A 23,242-nucleotide genomic window follows, 5' to 3' on the forward strand; every position below is an offset into this window, starting at 1 on the left:
AAAACAAGTCCAGTGGAATGAGAAAACAAGTCCAGTAGAATAGAGAAAACAAGTCCAGTGGAATGAGAGAACAAGTCCAGTGGAATGAGAACAAGTCCAGCGGAATGAGAAAACAAGTCCAGTAGAATAAAGAAAGAAAACAGTCCATTAGAATGAGAAAAACAAGTCCAATAGAATGAGAGAAAACAAGTCCAGTAGAATGAGAAAAACAAGTCCAGTAGGAATGAGAAAACAAGTCCAGTGGAATGAGAGAAAACAAGTCCAGTAGAATGAGAAAACAAGTCCAGTAGAATGAGAAAACAAGTCCAGTAGAATGAGAAAACAAGTCCAGTAGAATGAGAAAACAAGTCCAGTAGAATGAGAAAACAAGTCCAGTAGAATGAGAAAACAAGTCCAGTAGAATGAGAAAACAAGTCCAGTAGAATGAGAAAACAAGTCCAGTGGAATGAGAAAACAAGTCCAGTAGAATGAGAAAACAAGTCCAGTAGAATGAGAAAACAAGTCCAGTAGAATGAGAAAACAAGTCCAGTGGAATGAGAAAACAAGTCCAGTAGAATGAGAAAACAAGTCCAGTGGAATGAGAAAACAAGTCCAGTGGAATGAGAAAACAAGTCCAGTGGAATGAGAAAACAAGTCCAGTGGAATGAGAAAACAAGTCCAGTAGAATGAGAAAAACAAGTCCAGTGGAATGAGAAAACAAGTCCAGTAGAATGAGAAAAACAAGTCCAGTGGAATGAGAAAACAAGTCCAGTAGAATGAGAAAAAACAAGTCCAGTAGAATGAGAAAACAAGTCCAGTAGAATGAGAAAACAAGTCCAGTGGAATGAGAAAACAAGTCCAGTAGAATGAGAAAACAAGTCCAGTGGAATGAGAAAACAAGTCCAGTGGAATGAGAAAACAAGTCCAGTAGAATGAGAAAACAAGTCCAGTGGAATGAGAAAACAAGTCCAGTAGAATGAGAAAACAAGTCCAGTGGAATGAGAAAACAAGTCCAGTAGAATGAGAAAACAAGTCCAGTAGAATGAGAAAAACAAGTCCAGTAGAATGAGAAAACAAGTCCAGTCCAGTGGAATGAGAAAACAAGTCCAGTAGAATGAGAAAACAAGTCCAGTGGAATGAGAAAACAAGTCCAGTAGAATGAGAAAACAAGTCCAGTGGAATGAGAAAACAAGTCCAGTGGAATGAGAAAACAAGTCCAGTAGAATGAGAAAAACAAGTCCAGTGGAATGAGAAAACAAGTCCAGTAGAATGAGAAAACAAGTCCAGTGGAATGAGAAAACAAGTCCAGTAGAATGAGAAAACAAGTCCAGTGGAATGAGAAAACAAGTCCAGTGGAATGAGAAAAACAAGAATGAGAAAACAAGTCCAGTAGAATGAGAAAACAAGTCCAGTAGAATCAAGTCCAGTGGAATGAGAAAACAAGTCCAGTGGAATGAGAAAACAAGTCCAGTGGAATGAGAAAACAAGTCCAGTAGAATGAGAAAACAAGTCCAGTGGAATGAGAAAACAAGTCCAGTAGAATGAGAAAACAAGTCCAGTAGAATGAGAAAACAAGTCCAGTAGAATGAGAAAACAAGTCCAGTAGAATGAGAAAACAAGTCCAGTAGAATGAGAAAACAAGTCCAGTGGAATGAGAAAACAAGTCCAGTAGAATGAGAAAACAAGTCCAGTAGAATGAGAAAACAAGTCCAGTAGAATGAGAAAACAAGTCCAGTAGAATGAGAAAACAAGTCCAGTAGAATGAGAAAACAAGTCCAGTGGAATGAGAAAACAAGTCCAGTGGAATGAGAAAACAAGTCCAGTAGAATGAGAAAACAAGTCCAGTGGAATGAGAAAACAAGTCCAGTAGAATGAGAAAACAAGTCCAGTGGAATGAGAAAACAAGTCCAGTGGAATGAGAAAACAAGTCCAGTAGAATGAAAAAACCAGTGGAAAGTCCAGTAGAATGAGAAAACAAGTCCAGTGGAATGAGAAAACAAGTCCAGTGGAATGAGAAAACAAGTCCAGTAGAATGAGAAAACAAGTCCAGTAGAATGAGAAAACAAGTCCAGTAGAATGAGAAAACAAGTCCAGTAGAATGAGAAAACAAGTCCAGTAGAATGAGAAAACAAGTCCAGTGGAATGAGAAAACAAGTCCAGTAGAATGAGAAAACAAGTCCAGTGGAATGAGAAAACAAGTCCAGTAGAATGAGAAAACAAGTCCAGAATGAGAAAACAAGTCCAGTAGAATGAGAAAACAAGTCCAGTAGAATGAGAAAACAAGTCCAGTGGAATGAGAAAACAAGTCCAGTAGAATGAGAAAACAAGTCCAGTGGAATGAGAAAACAAGTCCAGTAGAATGAGAAAACAAGTCCAGTAGAATGAGAAAACAAGTCCAGTAGAATGAGAAAACAAGTCCAGTAGAATGAGAATGAGAAAACAAGTCCAGTAGAATGAGAAAAACAAGTCCAGTAGAATGAGAAAACAAGTCCAGTAGAATGAGAAAACAAGTCCAGTAGAATGAGAAAACAAGTCCAGTGGAATGAGAAAAACAAGTCCAGTAGAATGAGAAAACAAGTCCAGTAGAATGAGAAAACAAGTCCAGTGGAATGAGAAAACAAGTCCAGTGGAATGAGAAAACAAGTCCAGTAGAATGAGAAAACAAGTCCAGTGGAATGAGAAAACAAGTCCAGTAGAATGAGAAAACAAGTCCAGTAGAATGAGAAAACAAGTCCAGTGGAATGAGAAAACAAGTCCAGTAGAATGAGAAAAACAAGAAAAACAAGTCCAGTGGAATGAGAAAACAAGTCCAGTAGAATGAGAAAACAAGTCCAGTGGAATGAGAAAACAAGTCCAGTAGAATGAGAAAACAAGTCCAGTGGAATGAGAAAACAAGTCCAGTAGAATGAGAAAACAAGTCCAGCGGAATGAGAAAACAAGTCCAGTAGAATGAGAAAACAAGTCCAGTGAGAAAACAAGAATGAGAAAACAAGTCCAGTAGAATGAGAAAACAAGTCCAGTGGAATGAGAAAACAAGTCCAGTAGAATGAGAAAACAAGTCCAGTAGAATGAGAAAACAAGTCCAAGAATGAGAAAACAAGTGGAATGAGAAAACAAGTCCAGTAGAATGAGAAAACAAGTCCAGTGGAATGAGAAAACAAGTCCAGTGGAATGAGAAAACAAGTCCAGTGGAATGAGAAAACAAGTCCAGGGGAATGAGAAAACAAGTCCAGTAGAATGAGAAAACAAGTCCAGTGGAATGAGAAAACAAGTCCAGTAGAATGAGAAAACAAGTCCAGTGGAATGAGAAAACAAGTCCAGTAGAATGAGAAAAACAAGTCCAGTAGAATGAGAAAACAAGTCCAGTGGAATGAGAAAACAAGTCCAGTAGAATGAGAAAACAAGTCCAGTAGAATGAGAAAACAAGTCCAGTAGAATGAGAAAAACAAGTCCAGTTTAATGAGAAAACAAGTCCAGTAGAATGAGAAAACAAGTCCAGTAGAATGAGAAAACAAGTCCAGTGGAATGAGAAAACAAGTCCAGTGGAATGAGAAAACAAGTCCAGTGGAATGAGAAAACAAGTCCAGTAGAATGAGAAAACAAGTCCAGTAGAATGAGAAAACAAGTCCAGTGGAATGAGAAAACAAGTCCAGTAGAATGAGAAAACAAGTCCAGTGGAATGAGAAAACAAGTCCAGTAGAATGAGAAAACAAGTCCAGTGGAATGAGAAAACAAGTCCAGTGGAATGAGAAAACAAGTCCAGTAGAATGAGAAAACAAGTCCAGTGGAATGAGAAAACAAGTCCAGTAGAATGAGAAAACAAGTCCAGTAGAATGAGAAAACAAGTCCAGTAGAATGAGAAAACAAGTCCAAGAATGAGAAAACAAGTCCAGTGGAATGAGAATGAGAAAACAAGTCCAGTGGAATGAGAAAACAAGTCCAGTAGAATGAGAAAACAAGTCCAGAATGGAATGAGAGAAAACAAGTCCAGTAGAATGAGAAAACAAGTCCAGTGGAATGAGAAAACAAGTCCAGTAGAATGAGAAAACAAGTCCAGTGGAATGAGAAAACAAGTCCAGTGGAATGAGAAAACAAGTCCAGTAGAATGAGAAAACAAGTCCAGTAGAATGAGAAAACAAGTCCAGTAGAATGAGAAAACAAGTCCAGTAGAATGAGAAAACAAGTCCAGTGGAATGAGAAAACAAGTCCAGTGGAATGAGAAAACAAGTCCAGTAGAATGAGAAAACAAGTCCAGTAGAATGAGAAAACAAGTCCAGTGGAATGAGAAAACAAGTCCAGTGGAATGAGAAAACAAGTCCAGTAGAATGAGAAAACAAGTCCAGTAGAATGAGAAAACAAGTCCAGTGGAATGAGAAAACAAGTCCAGTAGAATGAGAAAACAAGTCCAGTAGAATGAGAAAACAAGTCCAGTAGAATGAGAAAACAAGTCCAGTGGAATGAGAAAACAAGTCCAGTAGAATGAGAAAACAAGTCCAGTGGAATGAGAAAACAAGTCCAGTAGAATGAGAAAACAAGTCCAGTAGAATGAGAAAACAAGTCCAGTAGAATGAGAAAACAAGTCCAGTAGAATGAGAAAACAAGTCCAGTGGAATGAGAAAACAAGTCCAGTAGAATGAGAAAACAAGTCCAGTAGAATGAGAAAACAAGTCCAGTGGAATGAGAAAACAAGTCCAGTAGAATGAGAAAACAAGTCCAGTGGAATGAGAAAACAAGTCCAGTGGAATGAGAAAACAAGTCCAGTAGAATGAGAAAACAAGTCCAGTAGAATGAGAAAACAAGTCCAGTGGAATGAGAAAACAAGTCCAGTGGAATGAGAAAACAAGTCCAGTAGAATGAGAAAACAAGTCCAGTGGAATGAGAAAACAAGTCCAGTAGAATGAGAAAACAAGTCCAGTGGAATGAGAAAACAAGTCCAGTAGAATGAGAAAACAAGTCCAGTGGAATGAGAAAACAAGTCCAGTAGAATGAGAAAACAAGTCCAGTAGAATGAGAAAACAAGTCCAGTAGAATGAGAAAACAAGTCCAGTAGAATGAGAAAACAAGTCCAGTAGAATGAGAAAACAAGTCCAGTAGAATGAGAAAACAAGTCCAGTAGAATGAGAAAACAAGTCCAGTGGAATGAGAAAACAAGTCCAGTAGAATGAGAAAACAAGTCCAGTAGAATGAGAAAACAAGTCCAGTGGAATGAGAAAACAAGTCCAGTAGAATGAGAAAACAAGTCCAGTAGAATGAGAAAACAAGTCCAGTGGAATGAGAAAACAAGTCCAGTGGAATGAGAAAACAAGTCCAGTAGAATGAGAAAACAAGTCCAGTAGAATGAGAAAACAAGTCCAGTGGAATGAGAAAACAAGTCCAGTGGAATGAGAAAAACAAGTCCAAGAATGAGAAAACAAGTCCAGTGGAATGAGAAAACAAGTCCAGTAGAATGAGAAAACAAGTCCAGTAGAATGAGAAAACAAGTCCAGTGGAATGAGAAAACAAGTCCAGTGGAATGAGAAAACAAGTCCAGTAGAATGAGAAAACAAGTCCAGTAGAATGAGAAAACAAGTCCAGTGGAATGAGAAAACAAGTCCAGTAGAATGAGAAAACAAGTCCAGTGGAATGAGAAAACAAGTCCAGAATGAGAAAACAAGTCCAGTAGAATGAGAAAACAAGTCCAGTAGAATGAGAAAACAAGTCCAGTGGAATGAGAAAACAAGTCCAGTAGAATGAGAAAACAAGTCCAGTGGAATGAGAAAACAAGTCCAGTAGAATGAGAAAACAAGTCCAGTGGAATGAGAAAACAAGTCCAGTAGAATGAGAAAACAAGTCCAGAATGAGAAAACAAGTCCAGTAGAATGAGAAAACAAGTCCAGTAGAATGAGAAAACAAGTCCAGTGGAATGAGAAAACAAGTCCAGTAGAATGAGAAAACAAGTCCAGTGGAATGAGAAAACAAGTCCAGTGGAATGAGAAAACAAGTCCAGTAGAATGAGAAAACAAGTCCAGTGGAATGAGAAAACAAGTCCAGTAGAATGAGAAAACAAGTCCAGTGGAATGAGAAAACAAGTCCAGTAGAATGAGAAAACAAGTCCAGTAGAATGAGAAAACAAGTCCAGTGGAATGAGAAAACAAGTCCAGTAGAATGAGAAAACAAGTCCAGTGGAATGAGAAAACAAGTCCAGTAGAATGAGAAAACAAGTCCAGTAGAATGAGAAAACAAGTCCAGTAGAATGAGAAAACAAGTCCAGTGGAATGAGAAAACAAGTCCAGTGGAATGAGAAAACAAGTCCAGTAGAATGAGAAAACAAGTCCAGTGGAATGAGAAAACAAGTCCAGTAGAATGAGAAAACAAGTCCAGTGGAATGAGAAAACAAGTCCAGTAGAATGAGAAAACAAGTCCAGTGGAATGAGAAAACAAGTCCAGTAGAATGAGAAAACAAGTCCAGTAGAATGAGAAAACAAGTCCAGTGGAATGAGAAAACAAGTCCAGTAGAATGAGAAAAACAAGTCCAGTGGAATGAGAAAACAAGTCCAGTAGAATGAGAAAACAAGTCCAGTAGAATGAGAAAACAAGTCCAGTGGAATGAGAAAACAAGTCCAGTAGAATGAGAAAACAAGTCCAGTGGAATGAGAAAACAAGTCCAGTGGAATGAGAAAACAAGTCCAGTGGAATGAGAAAACAAGTCCAGTGGAATGAGAAAACAAGTCCAGTGGAATGAGAAAACAAGTCCAGTGGAATGAGAAAACAAGTCCAGTAGAATGAGAAAACAAGTCCAGTAGAATGAGAAAACAAGTCCAGTGGAATGAGAAAACAAGTCCAGTAGAATGAGAAAACAAGTCCAGTGGAATGAGAAAACAAGTCCAGTGGAATGAGAAAACAAGTCCAGTAGAATGAGAAAACAAGTCCAGTAGAATGAGAAAACAAGTCCAGTAGAATGAGAAAACAAGTCCAGTAGAATGAGAAAACAAGTCCAGTGGAATGAGAAAACAAGTCCAGTAGAATGAGAAAACAAGTCCAGTAGAATGAGAAAACAAGTCCAGTGGAATGAGAAAACAAGTCCAGTGGAATGAGAAAACAAGTCCAGTAGAATGAGAAAACAAGTCCAGTGGAATGAGAAAACAAGTCCAGTGGAATGAGAAAACAAGTCCAGTAGAATGAGAAAAAACAAGTCCAGTCCAGAATGAGAAAACAAGTCCAGTGGAATGAGAAAACAAGTCCAGTAGAATGAGAAAACAAGTCCAGTAGAATGAGAAAACAAGTCCAGTGGAATGAGAAAACAAGTCCAGTGGAATGAGAAAACAAGTCCAGTAGAATGAGAAAACAAGTCCAGTAGAATGAGAAAACAAGTCCAGTGGAATGAGAAAACAAGTCCAGTAGAATGAGAAAACAAGTCCAGTAGAATGAGAAAACAAGTCCAGTGGAATGAGAAAACAAGTCCAGTAGAATGAGAAAACAAGTCCAGTAGAATGAGAAAACAAGTCCAGTAGAATGAGAAAACAAGTCCAGTGGAATGAGAAAACAAGTCCAGTAGAATGAGAAAACAAGTCCAGTAGAATGAGAAAACAAGTCCAGTGGAATGAGAAAACAAGTCCAGTGGAATGAGAAAACAAGTCCAGTAGAATGAGAAAACAAGTCCAGTGGAATGAGAAAACAAGTCCAGTAGAATGAGAAAACAAGTCCAGTGGAATGAGAAAACAAGTCCAGTGGAATGAGAAAACAAGTCCAGTAGAATGAGAAAACAAGTCCAGTGGAATCAAGTCCAGTAGAATGAGAAAACAAGTCCAGTGGAATGAGAAAACAAGTCCAGTGGAATGAGAAAACAAGTCCAGTAGAATGAGAAAACAAGTCCAGTAGAATGAGAAAACAAGTCCAGTGGAATGAGAAAACAAGTCCAGTAGAATGAGAAAACAAGTCCAGTAGAATGAGAAAACAAGTCCAGTGGAATGAGAAAACAAGTCCAGTAGAATGAGAAAACAAGTCCAGTGGAATGAGAAAACAAGTCCAGTAGAATGAGAAAACAAGTCCAGTAGAATGAGAAAACAAGTCCAGTGGAATGAGAAAACAAGTCCAGTGGAATGAGAAAACAAGTCCAGTCCAGTGGAATGAGAAAACAAGTCCAGTGGAATGAGAAAACAAGTCCAGTAGAATGAGAAAACAAGTCCAGTAGAATGAGAAAACAAGTCCAGTAGAATGAGAAAACAAGTCCAAGTGGAATGAGAAAACAAGTCCAGTGGAATGAGAAAACAAGTCCAGTGGAATGAGAAAACAAGTCCAGTGGAATGAGAAAACAAGTCCAGTGGAATGAGAAAACAAGTCCAGTAGAATGAGAAAACAAGTCCAGTAGAATGAGAAAACAAGTCCAGTGGAATGAGAAAACAAGTCCAGTAGAATGAGAAAACAAGTCCAGTAGAATGAGAAAACAAGTCCAGTAGAATGAGAAAACAAGTCCAGTGGAATGAGAAAACAAGTCCAGTAGAATGAGAAAACAAGTCCAGTAGAATGAGAAAACAAGTCCAGTGGAATGAGAAAACAAGTCCAGTAGAATGAGAAAACAAGTCCAGTAGAATGAGAAAACAAGTCCAGTGGAATGAGAAAACAAGTCCAGTAGAATGAGAAAACAAGTCCAGTAGAATGAGAAAACAAGTCCAGTGGAATGAGAAAACAAGTCCAGTAGAATGAGAAAACAAGTCCAGTGGAATGAGAAAACAAGTCCAGTAGAATGAGAAAACAAGTCCAGTGGAATGAGAAAACAAGTCCAGTGGAATGAGAAAACAAGTCCAGTAGAATGAGAAAACAAGTCCAGTGGAATGAGAAAACAAGTCCAGTAGAATGAGAAAACAAGTCCAGTGGAATGAGAAAACAAGTCCAGTAGAATGAGAAAACAAGTCCAGTAGAATGAGAAAACAAGTCCAGTAGAATGAGAAAACAAGTCCAGTAGAATGAGAAAACAAGTCCAGAATGAGAGTCCAGTGAAGAAAACAAGTCCAGTGGAATGAGAAAACAAGTCCAGTAGAATGAGAAAACAAGTCCAGTGGAATGAGAAAACAAGTCCAGTGGAATGAGAAAACAAGTCCAGTAGAATGAGAAAACAAGTCCAGTGGAATGAGAAAACAAGTCCAGTGGAATGAGAAAACAAGTCCAGTAGAATGAGAAAACAAGTCCAGTGGAATGAGAAAACAAGTCCAGTAGAATGAGAAAACAAGTCCAGTAGAATGAGAAAACAAGTCCAGTGGAATGAGAAAACAAGTCCAGTAGAATGAGAAAACAAGTCCAGTAGAATGAGAAAACAAGTCCAGTGGAATGAGAAAACAAGTCCAGTAGAATGAGAAAACAAGTCCAGTAGAATGAGAAAACAAGTCCAGTGGAATGAGAAAACAAGTCCAGTAGAATGAGAAAACAAGTCCAGTGGAATGAGAAAACAAGTCCAGTAGAATGAGAAAACAAGTCCAGTAGAATGAGAAAACAAGTCCAGTGGAATGAGAAAACAAGTCCAGTAGAATGAGAAAACAAGTCCAGTGGAATGAGAAAACAAGTCCAGTGGAATGAGAAAACAAGTCCAGTAGAATGAGAAAACAAGTCCAGTGGAATGAGAAAACAAGTCCAGTAGAATGAGAAAACAAGTCCAGTAGAATGAGAAAACAAGTCCAGTGGAATGAGAAAACAAGTCCAGTAGAATGAGAAAACAAGTCCAGTGGAATGAGAAAACAAGTCCAGTAGAATGAGAAAACAAGTCCAGTGGAATGAGAAAACAAGTCCAGTAGAATGAGAAAACAAGTCCAGTGGAATGAGAAAACAAGTCCAGTAGAATGAGAAAACAAGTCCAGTGGAATGAGAAAACAAGTCCAGTGGAATGAGAAAACAAGTCCAGTAGAATGAGAAAACAAGTCCAGTAGAATGAGAAAACAAGTCCAGTGGAATGAGAAAACAAGTCCAGTAGAATGAGAAAACAAGTCCAGTAGAATGAGAAAACAAGTCCAGTGGAATGAGAAAACAAGTCCAGTGGAATGAGAAAACAAGTCCAGTAGAATGAGACAAGTCCAAGTCCATGAGGAATGAGAGAAAACAAGTCCAGTGGAATGAGAAAACAAGTCCAGTAGAATGAGAAAACAAGTCCAGTAGAATGAGAAAACAAGTCCAGTGGAATGAGAAAACAAGTCCAGTGGAATGAGAAAACAAGTCCAGTAGAATGAGAAAACAAGTCCAGTGGAATGAGAAAACAAGTCCAGTGGAATGAGAAAACAAGTCCAGTAGAATGAGAAAACAAGTCCAGTGGAATGAGAAAACAAGTCCAGTAGAATGAGAAAACAAGTCCAGTGGAATGAGAAAACAAGTCCAGTGGAATGAGAAAACAAGTCCAGTAGAATGAGAAAACAAGTCCAGTGGAATGAGAAAACAAGTCCAGTAGAATGAGAAAACAAGTCCAGTAGAATGAGAAAACAAGTCCAGTGGAATGAGAAAACAAGTCCAGTAGAATGAGAAAACAAGTCCAGTGGAATGAGAAAACAAGTCCAGTAGAATGAGAAAACAAGTCCAGTAGAATGAGAAAACAAGTCCAGTAGAATGAGAAAACAAGTCCAGTAGAATGAGAAAACAAGTCCAGTGGAATGAGAAAACAAGTCCAGTAGAATGAGAAAACAAGTCCAGTAGAATGAGAAAACAAGTCCAGTGGAATGAGAAAAACAGTGGAATGAGAAAACAAGTCCAGTGGAATGAGAAAACAAGTCCAGTGGAATGAGAAAACAAGTCCAGTGGAATGAGAAAACAAGTCCAGTAGAATGAGAAAACAAGTCCAGTAGGAAGAATGAGAAAACAAGTCCAGTAGAATGAGAAAACAAGTCCAGTGGAATGAGAAAACAAGTCCAGTAGAATGAGAAAACAAGTCCAGTAGAATGAGAAAACAAGTCCAGTGGAATGAGAAAACAAGTCCAGTAGAATCCAGAGAAGAGAAAACAAGTCCAGTAGAATGAGAAAACAAGTCCAGTAGAATGAGAAAACAAGTCCAGTGGAATGAGAAAACAAGTCCAGTAGAATGAGAAAACAAGTCCAGTAGAATGAGAAAACAAGTCCAGTGGAATGAGAAAACAAGTCCAGTAGAATGAGAAAACAAGTCCAGTGGAATGAGAAAACAAGTCCAGTGGAATGAGAAAACAAGTCCAGCGGAATGAGAAAACAAGTCCAGTAGAATGAGAAAACAAGTCCAGTGGAATGAGAAAACAAGTCCAGTAGAATGAGAAAACAAGTCCAGTAGAATGAGAAAACAAGTCCAGTAGAATGAGAAAACAAGTCCAGTAGAATGAGAAAACAAGTCCAGTGGAATGAGAAAACAAGTCCAGTGGAATGAGAAAACAAGTCCAGTGGAATGAGAAAACAAGTCCAGTAGAATGAGAAAACAAGTCCAGTAGAATGAGAAAACAAGTCCAGTAGAATGAGAAAACAAGTCCAGTGGAATGAGAAAACAAGTCCAGTGGAATGAGAAAACAAGTCCAGTAGAATGAGAAAACAAGTCCAGTGGAATGAGAAAACAAGTCCAGTAGAATGAGAAAACAAGTCCAGTAGAATGAGAAAACAAGTCCAGTGGAATGAGAAAACAAGTCCAGTGGAATGAGAAAACAAGTCCAGTGGAATGAGAAAAAACAGTGGAATGAGAAAACAAGTCCAGTAGAATGAGAAAACAAGTCCAGTAGAATGAGAAAACAAGTCCAGTGGAATGAGAAAACAAGTCCAGTAGAATGAGAAAACAAGTCCAGTGGAATGAGAAAACAAGTCCAGTGGAATGAGAAAACAAGTCCAGTAGAATGAGAAAACAAGTCCAGTAGAATGAGAAAACAAGTCCAGAATGAGAAAACAAGTCCAGTGGAATGAGAAAACAAGTCCAGTAGAATGAGAAAACAAGTCCAGTGGAATGAGAAAACAAGTCCAGTAGAATGAGAAAACAAGTCCAGTAGAATGAGAAAACAAGTCCAGTGGAATGAGAAAACAAGTCCAGTAGAATGAGAAAACAAGTCCAGTAGAATGAGAAAACAAGTCCAGTAGAATGAGAAAACAAGTCCAGTGGAATGAGAAAACAAGTCCAGTAGAATGAGAAAACAAGTCCAGTAGAATGAGAAAACAAGTCCAGTAGAATGAGAAAACAAGTCCAGTGGAATGAGAAAACAAGTCCAGTAGAATGAGAAAACAAGTCCAGTGGAATGAGAAAACAAGTCCAGTGGAATGAGAAAACAAGTCCAGTGGAATGAGAAAACAAGTCCAGTAGAATGAGAAAACAAGTCCAGTAGAATGAGAAAACAAGTCCAGTGGAATGAGAAAACAAGTCCAGTAGAATGAGAAAACAAGTCCAGTGGAATGAGAAAACAAGTCCAGTGGAATGAGAAAACAAGTCCAGTGGAATGAGAAAACAAGTCCAGTAGAATGAGAAAACAAGTCCAGTGGAATGAGAAAACAAGTCCAGTAGAATGAGAAAACAAGTCCAGTAGAATGAGAAAACAAGTCCAGTGGAATGAGAAAACAAGTCCAGTAGAATGAGAAAACAAGTCCAGTAGAATGAGAAAACAAGTCCAGTGGAATGAGAAAACAAGTCCAGTAGAATGAGAAAACAAGTCCAGTAGAATGAGAAAACAAGTCCAGTGGAATGAGAAAACAAGTCCAGTAGAATGAGAAAACAAGTCCAGTGGAATGAGAAAACAAGTCCAGTAGAATGAGAAAACAAGTCCAGTAGAATGAGAAAACAAGTCCAGTGGAATGAGAAAACAAGTCCAGTAGAATGAGAAAACAAGTCCAGTAGAATGAGAAAACAAGTCCAGTAGAATGAGAAAACAAGTCCAGTGGAATGAGAAAACAAGTCCAGTGGAATGAGAAAACAAGTCCAGTAGAATGAGAAAACAAGTCCAGTGGAATGAGAAAACAAGTCCAGTAGAATGAGAAAACAAGTCCAGTAGAATGAGAAAACAAGTCCAGTGGAATGAGAAAACAAGTCCAGTGGAATGAGAAAACAAGTCCAGTAGAATGAGAAAACAAGTCCAGTGGAATGAGAAAACAAGTCCAGTAGAATGAGAAAACAAGTCCAGTAGAATGAGAAAACAAGTCCAGTGGAATGAGAAAACAAGTCCAGTAGAATGAGAAAACAAGTCCAGTAGAATGAGAAAACAAGTCCAGTGGAATGAGAAAACAAGTCCAGTAGAATGAGAAAACAAGTCCAGTGGAATGAGAAAACAAGTCCAGTGGAATGAGAAAACAAGTCCAGTAGAATGAGAAAACAAGTCCAGTGGAATGAGAAAACAAGTCCAGTAGAATGAGAAAACAAGTCCAGTGAAGAATGAGAAAACAAGTCCAGTGGAATGAGAAAACAAGTCCAGTAGAATGAGAAAACAAGTCCAGTGGAATGAGAAAACAAGTCCAGTAGAATGAATGAGAAAACAAGTCCAGTAGAATGAGAAAACAAGTCCAGTGGAATGAGAAAACAAGTCCAGTAGAATGAGAAAACAAGTCCAGTAGAATGAGAAAACAAGTCCAGTAGAATGAGAAAACAAGTCCAGTGGAATGAGAAAACAAGTCCAGTAGAATGAGAAAACAAGTCCAGAATGAGAAAACAAGTCCAGTGGAATGAGAAAACAAGTCCAGTGGAATGAGAAAACAAGTCCAGTAGAATGAGAAAACAAGTCCAGTAGAATGAGAAAACAAGTCCAGTAGAATGAGAAAACAAGTCCAGTAGAATGAGAAAACAAGTCCAGTGGAATGAGAAAACAAGTCCAGTAGAATGAGAAAACAAGTCCAGTAGAATGAGAAAACAAGTCCAGTAGAATGAGAAAACAAGTCCAGTGGAATGAGAAAACAAGTCCAGTAGAATGAGAAAACAAGTCCAGTAGAATGAGAAAACAAGTCCAGTAGAATGAGAAAACAAGTCCAGTAGAATGAGAAAACAAGTCCAGTAGAATGAGAAAACAAGTCCAGTAGAATGAGAAAACAAGTCCAGTGGAATGAGAAAACAAGTCCAGTAGAATGAGAAAACAAGTCCAGTAGAATGAGAAAACAAGTCCAGTGGAATGAGAAAACAAGTCCAGTAGAATGAGAAAACAAGTCCAGTAGAATGAGAAAACAAGTCCAGTGGAATGAGAAAACAAGTCCAGTAGAATGAGAAAACAAGTCCAGTAGAATGAGAAAACAAGTCCAGTGGAATGAGAAAACAAGTCCAGTAGAATGAGAAAACAAGTCCAGTGGAATGAGAAAACAAGTCCAGTGGAATGAGAAAACAAGTCCAGTAGAATGAGAAAACAAGTCCAGTGGAATGAGAAAACAAGTCCAGTAGAATGAGAAAACAAGTCCAGTAGAATGAGAAAACAAGTCCAGTAGAATGAGAAAACAAGTCCAGTGGAATGAGAAAACAAGTCCAGTAGAATGAGAAAACAAGTCCAGTGGAATGAGAAAACAAGTCCAGAATGAGAAAACAAGTCCAGTAGAATGAGAAAACAAGTCCAGTGGAATGAGAAAACAAGTCCAGTAGAATGAGAAAACAAGTCCAGTGGAATGAGAAAACAAGTCCAGTAGAATGAGAAAACAAGTCCAGTAGAATGAGAAAACAAGTCCAGTGGAATGAGAAAACAAGTCCAGTGGAATGAGAAAACAAGTCCAGTAGAATGAGAAAACAAGTCCAGTAGAATGAGAAAACAAGTCCAGGAATGAGAAAACAAGTCCAGTAGAATGAGAAAACAAGTCCAGTAGAATGAGAAAACAAGTCCAGTGGAATGAGAAAACAAGTCCAGTAGAATGAGAAAACAAGTCCAGTAGAATGAGAAAACAAGTCCAGTAGAATGAGAAAACAAGTCCAGTAGAATGAGAAAACAAGTCCAGTGGAATGAGAAAACAAGTCCAGTAGAATGAGAAAACAAGTCCAGTGGAATGAGAAAACAAGTCCAGTGGAATGAGAAAACAAGTCCAGTAGAATGAGAAAACAAGTCAGTAGAATGAGAAAACAAGTGGAATGAGAAAACAAGTCCAGTAGAATGAGAAAACAAGTCCAGTAGAATGAGAAAACAAGTCCAGTGGAATGAGAAAACAAGTCCAGTAGAATGAGAAAACAAGTCCAGTAGAATGAGAAAACAAGTCCAGTAGAATGAGAAAACAAGTCCAGTAGAATGAGAAAACAAGTCCAGTGGAATGAGAAAACAAGTCCAGTAGAATGAGAAAACAAGTCCAGTGGAATGAGAAAACAAGTCCAGTAGAATGAGAAAACAAGTCCAGTAGAATGAGAAAACAAGTCCAGTGGAATGAGAAAACAAGTCCAGTAGAATGAGAAAACAAGTCCAGTAGAATGAGAAAACAAGTCCAGTGGAATGAGAAAACAAGTCCAGTGGAATGAGAAAACAAGTCCAGTAGAATGAGAAAACAAGTCCAGTGGAATGAGAAAACAAGTCCAGAATGAGAAAACAAGTCCAGAATGAGAAAACAAGTCCAGTAGAATGAGAAAACAAGTCCAGTGGAATGAGAAAACAAGTCCAGTAGAATGAGAAAACAAGTCCAGTAGAATGAGAAAACAAGTACAATGGAATGAGAAAACAAGTCCAGTAGAATGAGAAAACAAGTCCAGTAGAATGAGAAAACAAGTCCAGTGGAATGAGAAAACAAGTCCAGTAGAATGAGAAAACAAGTCCAGTAGAATGAGGAATGAGAAAACAAGTCCAGTAGAATGAGAAAACAAGTCCAGTAGAATGAGAAAACAAGTCCAGTGGAATGAGAAAACAAGTCCAGTAGAATGAGAAAACAAGTCCAGTGGAATGAGAAAACAAGTCCAGTAGAATGAGAAAACAAGTCCAGTGGAATGAGAAAACAAGTCCAGTAGAATGAGAAAACAAGTCCAGTAGAATGAGAAAACAAGTCCAGTGGAATGAGAAAACAAGTCCAGTAGAATGAGAAAACAAGTCCAGTAGAATGAGAAAACAAGTCCAGTAGAATGAGAAAACAAGTCCAGTGGAATGAGAAAACAAGTCCAGTGGAATGAGAAAACAAGTCCAGTGGAATGAGAAAACAAGTCCAGTAGAATGAGAAAACAAGTCCAGTAGAATGAGAAAACAAGTCCAGTAGAATGAGAAAACAAGTCCAGTAGAATGAGAAAACAAGTCCAGTAGAATGAGAAAACAAGTCCAGTAGAATGAGAAAACAAGTCCAGTGGAATGAGAAAACAAGTCCAGTAGAATGAGAAAACAAGTCCAGTAGAATGAGAAAACAAGTCCAGTAGAATGAGAAAACAAGTCCAGTAGAATGAGAAAACAAGTCCAGTAGAATGAGAAAACAAGTCCAGTGGAATGAGAAAACAAGTCCAGTAGAATGAGAAAACAAGTCCAGTAGAATGAGAAAACAAGTCCAGTAGAATGAGAAAACAAGTCCAGTGGAATGAGAAAACAAGTCCAGTAGAATGAGAAAACAAGTCCAGTAGAATGAGAAAACAAGTCCAGTAGAATGAGAAAACAAGTCCAGTAGAATGAGAAAACAAGTCCAGTGGAATGAGAAAACAAGTCCAGTGGAATGAGAAAACAAGTCCAGTAGAATGAGAAAACAAGTCCAGTAGAATGAGAAAACAAGTCCAGTGGAATGAGAAAACAAGTCCAGTAGAATGAGAAAACAAGTCCAGTAGAATGAGAAAACAAGTCCAGTGGAATGAGAAAACAAGTCCAGTAGAATGAGAAAACAAGTCCAGTAGAATGAGAAAACAAGTCCAGTGGAATGAGAAAACAAGTCCAGTAGAATGAGAAAACAAGTCCAGTGGAATGAGAAAACAAGTCCAGTAGAATGAGAAAACAAGTCCAGTAGAATGAGAAAACAAGTCCAGTGGAATGAGAAAACAAGTCCAGTAGAATGAGAAAACAAGTCCAGTAGAATGAGAAAACAAGTCCAGTGGAATGAGAAAACAAGTCCAGTGGAATGAGAAAACAAGTCCAGTGGAATGAGAAAACAAGTCCAGTGGAATGAGAAAACAAGTCCAGTAGAATGAGAAAACAAGTCCAGTGGAATGAGAAAACAAGTCCAGTAGAATGAGAAAACAAGTCCAGTGGAATGAGAAAACAAGTCCAGTGGAATGAGAAAACAAGTCCAGTGGAATGAGAAAACAAGTCCAGTAGAATGAGAAAACAAGTCCAGTGGAATGAGAAAACAAGTCCAGTAGAATGAGAAAACAAGTCCAGTGGAATGAGAAAACAAGTCCAGTGGAATGAGAAAACAAGTCCAGTAGAATGAGAAAACAAGTCCAGTGGAATGAGAAAACAAGTCCAGTGGAATGAGAAAACAAGTCCAGTAGAATGAGAAAACAAGTCCAGTAGAATGAGAAAACAAGTCCAGTAGAATGAGAAAACAAGTCCAGTAGAATGAGTAGAAAAACAAGTCCAGTGGAATGAGAAAACAAGTCCAGTGGAATGAGAAAACAAGTCCAGTAGAATGAGAAAACAAGTCCAGTGGAATGAAAACAAGTCCAGTGGAATGAGAAAACAAGTCCAGTGGAATGAGAGAAAACAAGTCCAGTAGAATGAGAAAACAAGTCCAGTAGAATGAGAAAACAAGTCCAGTGGAATGAGAAAACAAGTCCAGCGGAATGAGAACAAGTCCAGCGGAATGAGAAAACAAGTCCAGTAGAATGAGAAAACAAGTCCAGTAGAATGAGAAAACAAGTCCAGTGGAATGAGAAAACAAGTCCAGTGGAATGAGAAAACAAGTCCAGTAGAATGAGAAAACAAGTCCAGTGGAATGAGAAAACAAGTCCAGTAGAATGAGAAAACAAGTCCAGTAGAATGAGAAAACAAGTCCAGTAGAATGAGAAAACAAGTCCAGTGGAATGAGAAAACAAGTCCAGTGGAATGAGAAAACAAGTCCAGTAGAATGAGAAAACAAGTCCAGTGGAATGAGAAAACAAGTCCAGTAGAATGAGAAAACAAGTCCAGTGGAATGAGAAAACAAGTCCAGTAGAATGAGAAAACAAGTCCAGTAGAATGAGAAAACAAGTCCAGTGGAATGAGAAAACAAGTCCAGTAGAATGAGAAAACAAGTCCAGTGGAATGAGAAAACAAGTCCAGTAGAATGAGAAAACAAGTCCAGTAGAATGAGAAAACAAGTCCAGTAGAATGAGAAAACAAGTCCAGTAGAATGAGAAAACAAGTCCAGTAGAATGAGAAAACAAGTCCAGCGGAATGAGAAAACAAGTCCAGTGGAATGAGAAAACAAGTCCAGTAGAATGAGAAAACAAGTCCAGTAGAATGAGAAAACAAGTCCAGTAGAATGAGAAAACAAGTCCAGTAGAATGAGAAAACAAGTCCAGTGGAATGAGAAAACAAGTCCAGTGGAATGAGAAAACAAGTCCAGTAGAATGAGAAAACAAGTCCAGTGGAATGAGAAAACAAGTCCAGTAGAATGAGAAAACAAGTCCAGAATGAGAAAACAATCCAGTAGAATGAGAAAACAAGTCCAGTAGAATGAGAAAACAAGTCCAGTGGAATGAGAAAACAAGTCCAGTAGAATGAGAAAACAAGTCCAGTAGAATGAGAAAACAAGTCCAGTAGAATGAGAAAACAAGTCCAGTAGAATGAGAAAACAAGTCCAGTGGAATGAGAAAACAAGTCCAGTGGAATGAGAAAACAAGTCCAGTAGAATGAGAAAACAAGTCCAGTAGAATGAGAAAACAAGTCCAGTGGAATGAGAAAACAAGTCCAGTAGAATGAGAAAACAAGTCCAGTGGAATGAGAAAACAAGTCCAGTAGAATGAGAAAACAAGTCCAGTAGAATGAGAAAACAAGTCCAGTAGAATGAGAAAACAAGTCCAGTGGAATGAGAAAACAAGTCCAGTAGAATGAGAAAACAAGTCCAGTGGAATGAGAAAACAAGTCCAGTGGAATGAGAAAACAAGTCCAGTAGAATGAGAAAACAAGTCCAGTAGAATGAGAAAACAAGTCCAGTGGAATGAGAAAACAAGTCCAGTAGAATGAGAAAACAAGTCCAGAATGAGAAAACAATGAGAAAACAAGTCCAGTAGAATGAGAAAACAAGTCCAGTGGAATGAGAAAACAAGTCCAGTAGAATGAGAAAACAAGTCCAGTAGAATGAGAAAACAAGTCCAGTGGAATGAGAAAACAAGTCCAGTAGAATGAGAAAACAAGTCCAGTGGAATGAGAAAACAAGTCCAGTAGAATGAGAAAACAAGTCCAGTAGAATGAGAAAACAAGTCCAGTAGAATGAGAAAACAAGTCCAGTGGAATGAGAAAACAAGTCCAGCGGAATGAGAAAACAAGTCCAGTGGAATGAGAAAACAAGTCCAGTAGAATGAGAAAACAAGTCCAGTAGAATGAGAAAACAAGTCCAGTGGAATGAGAAAACAAGTCCAGTAGAATGAGAAAACAAGTCCAGTGGAATGAGAAAACAAGTCCAGTAGAATGAGAAAACAAGTCCAGTAGAATGAGAAAACAAGTCCAGTAGAATGAGAAAACAAGTCCAGTGGAATGAGAAAACAAGTCCAGTAGAATGAGAAAACAAGTCCAGTAGAATGAGAAAACAAGTCCAGTAGAATGAGAAAACAAGTCCAGTAGAATGAGAAAACAAGTCCAGTAGAATGAGAAAACAAGTCCAGTGGAATGAAAAAAACAAGTCCAGTAGAATGAGAAAACAAGTCCAGTAGAATGAGAAAACAAGTCCAGTAGAATGAGAAAACAAGTCCAGTAGAATGAGAAAACAAGTCCAGTGGAATGAGAAAACAAGTCCAGTGGAATGAGAAAACAAGTCCAGTAGAATGAGAAAACAAGTCCAGTGGAATGAGAAAACAAGTCCAGTGGAATGAGAAAACAAGTCCAGTAGAATGAGAAAACAAGTCCAGTGGAATGAGAAAACAAGTCCAGTAGAATGAGAAAACAAGTCCAGTGGAATGAGAAAACAAGTCCAGTAGAATGAGAAAACAAGTCCAGCGGAATGAGAAAACAAGTCCAGCGGAATGAGAAAACAAGTCCAGTAGAATGAGAAAACAAGTCCAATGGAATGAGAAAACAAGTCCAGTAGAATGAGAAAACAAGTCCAGTAGAATGAGAAAACAAGTCCAGTGGAAAAACAAGTCCAGTGGAATGAGAAAACAAGTCCAGTAGAATGAGAAAACAAGTCCAGTAGAATGAGAAAACAAGTCCAGTGGAATGAGAAAACAAGTCCAGTAGAATGAGAAAACAAGTCCAGTGGAATGAGAAAACAAGTCCAGTAGAATGAGAAAACAAGTCCAGTGGAATGAGAAAACAAGTCCAGTAGAATGAGAAAACAAGTCCAGTAGAATGAGAAAACAAGTCCAGTGGAATGAGAAAACAAGTCCAGTAGAATGAGAAAACAAGTCCAGTAGAATGAGAAAACAAGTCCAGTAGAATGAGAAAACAAGTCCAGTAGAATGAGAAAACAAGTCCAGTGGAATGAGAAAACAAGTCCAGTGGAATGAGAAAACAAGTCCAGTAGAATGAGAAAACAAGTCCAGTGGAATGAGAAAACAAGTCCAGTAGAATGAGAAAACAAGTCCAGTAGAATGAGAAAACAAGTCCAGTAGAATGAGAAAACAAGTCCAGAATGAGAAAAAAAGAATGAGAAAACAAGTCCAGTAGAATGAGAAAACAAGTCCAGTGGAATGAGAAAACAAGTCCAGTAGAATGAGAAAACAAGTCCAGTGGAATGAGAAAACAAGTCCAGTAGAATGAGAAAACAAGTCCAGTGGAATGAGAAAACAAGTCCAGTAGAATGAGAAAACAAGTCCAGTGGAATGAGAAAACAAGTCCAGCGGAATGAGAAAACAAGTCCAGTAGAATGAGAAAACAAGTCCAATGGAATGAGAAAACAAGTCCAGTAGAATGAGAAAACAAGTCCAGTAGAATGAGAAAACAAGTCCAGAATGAGAAAACAAGTCCAGTGGAATGAGAAAACAAGTCCAGTAGAATGAGAAAACAAGTCCAGTGGAATGAGAAAACAAGTCCAGTAGAATGAGAAAACAAGTCCAGTGGAATGAGAAAACAAGTCCAGTAGAATGAGAAAAACAAATCCAGTAGAATGAGAAAACAAGTCCAGCGGAATGAGAAAACAAGTCCAGTAGAATGAGAAAACAAGTACAATGAAATGAGAAAACAAGTCCAGTTTAATGAGAAAACAAGTCCAGTAGAATGAGAAAACAAGTCCAGTGGAATGAGAAAACAAGTCCAGTGGAATGAGAAAATAAGTCCAGTAGAATGAGAAAACAAGTACAATGGAATGAGAAAACAAGTCCAGTAGAATGAGAAAACAAGTCCAGTAGAATGAGAAAACATGTCCAGTGGAATGAGAAAACAAGTCCAGTAGAATGAGAAAACAAGTCCAGCGGAATGAGAACAAGTCCAGTGGAATGAGAAAATAAGTCCAGTAGAATGAGAAAACAAGTACAATGGAATGAGAAAACAAGTCCAGTAGGATGAGAAAACATGTCCAGTGGAATGAGAAAAACAAATCCAGTAGAATGAGAAAACAAGTCCAGCGGAATGAGAACAAATCCAGCGGAATGAGAAAACAAGTCCAGTAGAATGAGAAAACAAGCACAATGGAATAAGAAAACAAGTCCAGTTTAATGAGAAAACAAGTCCAGTAGAATGAGAAAACAAGTCCAGCGAAATTAGAACAAGTCCAGCGGAATGAGAAAACAAGTCCAGTAGAATGAGAAAACAAGTCCAGTGGAATGAGAAAACAAGTCCAGTAGAATGAGAAAACAAGTCCAGTGGAATGAGAAAAACAAGTCCAGCGAAATGAGAACAAGTCCAGCGAAATGAGAACAAGTCCAGCGGAATGAGAAAACAAGTCCAGTAGAATGAGAAAACAAGTCCAGTGGAATGAGAAAACAAGTCCAGTAGAATGGAAAAACAAATCCAGTAGAATGAGAAAACAAGTCCAGTAGAATGAGAAAACAAGTCCAGTAGAATGAGAAAACAAGTCCAGTAGAATGAGAAAACAAGTACAATGAAATGAGAAAACAAGTCCAGTAGAATGAGAAAACAAGTCCAGTGGAATGAGAAAAACAAGTCCAGTTTAATGAGAAAACAAGTCCAGTAGAATGAGAAAACAAGTCCAGTGGAATTAGAAAACAAGTCCAGTGGAATGAGAAAACAAATCCAGTAGAATGAGAAAACAAGTCCAGCGGAATGAGAACAAGTCCAGCGGAATGAGAAAACAAGTCCAGTAGAATGAGAAAACAAGTCCAGTAGAATGAGAAAACAAGTCCAGTGGAATGAGAAAAACAAGTCCAGTTTAATGAGAAAACAAGTCCAGTAGAATGAGAAAACAAGTCCAGTGGAATGAGAAAACAAGTCCAGTAGAATGAGAAAACAAGTCCAGTGGAATTAGAAAACAAGTCCAGTGGAATGAGAAAATAAGTCCAGTAGAATGAGAAAACAAGTACAATGGAATGAGAAAACAAGTCCAGTAGAATGAGAAAACAAGTCCAGTAGAATGAGAAAACATGTCCAGTGGAATGAGAAAAACAAATCCAGTAGAATGAGAAAACAAGTCCAGCGGAATGAGAACAAGTCCAGCGGAATGAGAAAACAAGTCCAGTAGAATGAGAAAACAAGTTCAGTAGAATGAGAAAAGAAGTACAATGGAATGAGAAAACAAGTCCAGTAGAATGAGAAAACAAGTCCAGTAGAATGAGAAAACAAGTCCGGTGGAATGAGAAAAACAAGTCCAGTTTAATGAGAAAACAAGTCCAGTAGAATGAGAAAAGAAGTCCAGTGGAATAATAAAGAGTTATTCTCTCACTGTATCATATTTAAATCCAAACTTTAAAACTTCACTCAACTAATTTGTCTCGCTTAGCGATTGTACCGACTTCTGGTGTGTGTTTATAAAGTATTAATGTTATTGCATTGTACAGGCTGTCCTACTCTTAGCATCAATAGTTAATGTACCACCATTCTTGATTTCCTACCTATACGATGCTTAATGCCTAGTTCTAGGTTTGATTTCCCAGTGTAGGGGAACTATTACAAAATCGCATGCGTGTATTCTGTCTCGTTCAAATTGGCAATATAACGGTAAAATTAAATTTCCCATTTGTTTTTAGAACAATAACTTTCCTGCGTATTCACGACTGATTCAAATATAAATCTGGTTCTGTGAAAGGAGTAATAAATATAAGTTAAGGCTTTGCTCTGAAAGTTTTCCTATTCGGATTGATTGATTAAAGCTGAGTTAATAGAAAACTAGTTTCTATTACAATGACAGAAAAACGTAAAGACAGCAAACGCAAGAA

This window comes from Tachypleus tridentatus, chromosome 8, assembly GCF_004210375.1.
Source record: "Tachypleus tridentatus isolate NWPU-2018 chromosome 8, ASM421037v1, whole genome shotgun sequence".
In the NCBI taxonomy this organism is placed as follows: domain Eukaryota; kingdom Metazoa; phylum Arthropoda; class Merostomata; order Xiphosura; family Limulidae; genus Tachypleus; species Tachypleus tridentatus.